This window comes from Octopus bimaculoides, chromosome 6 (assembly GCF_001194135.2).
Source record: "Octopus bimaculoides isolate UCB-OBI-ISO-001 chromosome 6, ASM119413v2, whole genome shotgun sequence".
NCBI classification, from domain to species: Eukaryota; Metazoa; Mollusca; class Cephalopoda; order Octopoda; family Octopodidae; genus Octopus; species Octopus bimaculoides.
Window position 1 is genome coordinate 82,304,446 of NC_068986.1, and position 3,638 is coordinate 82,308,083.

Consider the following 3,638-nt stretch of genomic DNA (forward strand, 5'->3'; position numbering starts at 1 on the left):
GTGCAAGTGGCTGAGCACTCCACAGACACGTGTACCCTTAACGTAGTTCTTGGGGATATTCAGCGTGACACAGTGTGACAAGGCTGACCCTTTGAATTACAGGCACAACAGAAACAGGAAGTAAGAGTGAGAGAAAGTTGTGGTGAAAGAGTACAGCAGGGCTTGCCACCATCCCCTGCCGGAGCCTCGTGAAGCTTTAGGTGTTTTTGCTCAATAAACACTCACAACGCCCGGTCTGGGAATCGAAACCACGATCCTATGACCACGAGTCCGCTGCCCTAACCACTGGGCCATTGCGCCTCCACACTAGGGTTGCTATGTATGCGAATAAAAATCCAAATTTAGGGAATGGAGCAGGTAAAATCATGGGTGCATATATTTCCTAGCGAGTAGAACTTCGGAAGTAGTAATTATGGAAGGAGGGTTACTCCACTAGCTACTCATCAAGCTGAAGATACCTTAATTAGATGAAGGTTACATTATCGCCAAAGGATCCAAATTAACTCGCAGAGATTTGATCGAAAATGAGTGGAAAGCACGGAGAGAACAAAAAGAAAAAAGAAATAGGATATGGAAGTGGGCAAATGTCTAAAGTAATTAATAAAAAGAAAAGGAGAGGGGGAAGAGTAGAGGAAAAAATTTGGTAAGATGGAAATTGGCTAGAGGAAGGTCTTTGTGAAAATAGACTGGGAATATTTACTATGTCAACTGTAAATAAATAAATAAATATACTGTGACACCCGTGTATATACATTTAAACAGAATCGAAGAAAAATAGAGAGAAAGTATCTCAGAGGTAAGAATACCAGGAGGAGAAGGGAAAGAGAAAATTTAGGGGTGGTAGTAAGCTGGAATTTGTTACGAGAATAGAGGGAGGAAGAATGGGGTGGGATATAATGTTTCTGATCAATTGGGGAACATAGTAGTTCTTAGTAAATTGGTAGTTTATCACTTAACAGTAAAACTATACAAATGCTTAGTAGTGCGCACGCGCACGCGCATATTTTCTTTGTGCACTTGTAGTATCTTATAGGTGTGCATGCTCGAGTTGGCACCTGCATATGCTCATGTGTTGAAGGAATGTGTAGGGAGATAACGAGGTTAAGAAAAAATATCAGATATAAAAATATAAAGGTAGTTAAAAAGTTGTCTTCAAGTGGGGGCGGAGGAATAGATAGGGAATAACAGGAGAGGGCATTATTAATTGTACTTTGAGAATGCGTTGCATAATCGGTGTTTTCAATTAAAAATTATATAGTTATATTCATTCAGACAGTTGGTAGATTGCATAACAGAGAACACTTCGGCCATACACAGATCACATTTGTTGCTATAGCCGTTATACCATTTAGCATGGGTAACTAAGAACTATTTTAAATTGTATAGAACTGAATCTTTTTTTAGGTTATGAATTAGCCGAGATAAATAAGTGCCGTTAGTTGTCGCTTGGGATTTGAAGCTAAAATAGTGGTTACGCTCTCTGACTTTGAAGGTGGTGCTACACGAGCCGATGTATACATAATTGGAATTCTCAACAGGTACCGTGCATCTGTATACAGTATTTTTTTGAGACATCTATTATCTAAAGGACTAAGTTGTCTTCGGCCTGATAAGTAGTGGAGTACCCATCGTTGAGTAATTACTACTTCCGAGGTTCTGCAAGCTAGAAAACATATATAGCCTCTGTGTTTGTGTGTGTGTGTGTGTGTGTGTGTGTGTGTGTGTGTGTGTGTGAATGGAATACTTTAAAATTCAACAATAAAAAATGTAGACAATGATTATATTTAGAAATTATTTAAAATTTGCCTGACAACCAATAACAGCTTGTACTGAGAGCATAACATTTTCAAGGTTATCAGTATAAACATTTCAAAAATTGTGAAATTTTATTGAAGTTCATAAAGATTCAGGCAGCATCTCAAATGCATAAATTTGTAATTATGAAAATAAAGAAATATATGAATCAATATTAAAAAATAAATTTATAAAAATACACGAATAAGTGTGTAAAAAAACTACAACAAACATTTAAAATATTCAAAGAAAGAAGAATGAAAAATGTAAGAATGAAAGATATATATATTTAAAATCATATGAAAAATGCAAATTAAATGCAAAACTGAACGACACAATAAAAAATTATATTACAATGCTACTGGGCATATAAAGTTAGTTATTGTGTTATTGTAGCACCAAATAACGATTAGGGTATGTCGAGGTTACAAACAACGATAAAAGTCTGAGTATATATGAATATTGATGCACGTTTGAAATTAGAATTTTAGGATTAGAGATTTGCAGTCTTAAACGTGAAATATGTGGTGCTAACAGTGGTAATTGTGCCGAATAGTACGGACTATGGATTGTTAGATGTAGGCATTAAAGTATGCATTATTGAATGTAGTATACAGACATTCAGTGTTGTATAAAGTGGTCTGGGAAATTGGTCGTATAGATATTGGTGTTACTTGTTGTCATTGTTTGTGGGCATATAGATAACATCGTAGTCCTCCGGTTAAGTTACCCATGAATGCTAAAATGTTCCGTGCAGATTTTAAAGCTCCAGGTGGGTCCACGATGGATAATATGACCAACTCCTCTACATTATACAGGTTGCAGTATCCATCCTGGTTAAATAATTTTCCATTATCTTGTTTTTACCTTTATTGTCTAGTTGGTATTATGTTGGTATTTAAACTACCATATGTACTTGGACAAGCTTGCACCTGTTCTTCGGCTGATATATACGAAGGAGGGCACCTGCTACTAGAATATTTAGATTTGAAAGTCATCTCGGTTAAACTGATGTGAGAGATTTGGTTGTTTTTGTTGTAATCAAAAACAACTGCGTCGTAGACTGCTAATTTTTTAGGCTTAGATTGTCGGAGGTAACAATTTGAAGGGTTGTTGAAGTTATATGTTGCAAAGATGTTTGTTCTGATAGAACGTGATAGATTTTTGGTGTTGATATTTGTTATACGTCAGGCGAAGTTAGGTCTGCAGTTGTAACTTAATTTAATGATGTTTCTGTTAATTATTTTAAGACTTCTTTGATTGGTGAGGAAAAGTTTTGTATTGAACCGAATAACTCAGTGTTGCATTTAGCCTAACATTGAGATTAATGGAGGAGGACAAATAGAACGTAGAATTTTGCGTGTACGTTGTTTATGGAGGTTTCTTTTGCTTGCGGTATTTGTTATTAATTGAATTTTCTTTTTGAAATTGCTTGATTATAAGCGTGTCATTATAATACTGAGACGACCTTGTGAAAAAGGTCTCATCTGAAGACAGTTCACAAGCGTATGCTGATAATTTTAACCAGATTCGCAATGATAGAGAACAGTGACCGGAACTTTTGTTAATGAATAAACTCTTTTGATAGATTTTCTGTAAGTAACTGTCACTGTGTAAATTCAGTGTGACACGAAAACAATTAACTGTGCTCAAGTGTCTACTTTTAGATTAAATTCTCTGAATCCGCAGATGAGGCTCTCTATCAAAGTTTTTAGTTCGTTACTGATCATGTTTTAGTTGCCATATCATCGCAATAGTGGTTACAATGTAAGTTACAGAATTTTATGTATAGTACACACAAACACACACACACACACACATACACACACACACACACACACACA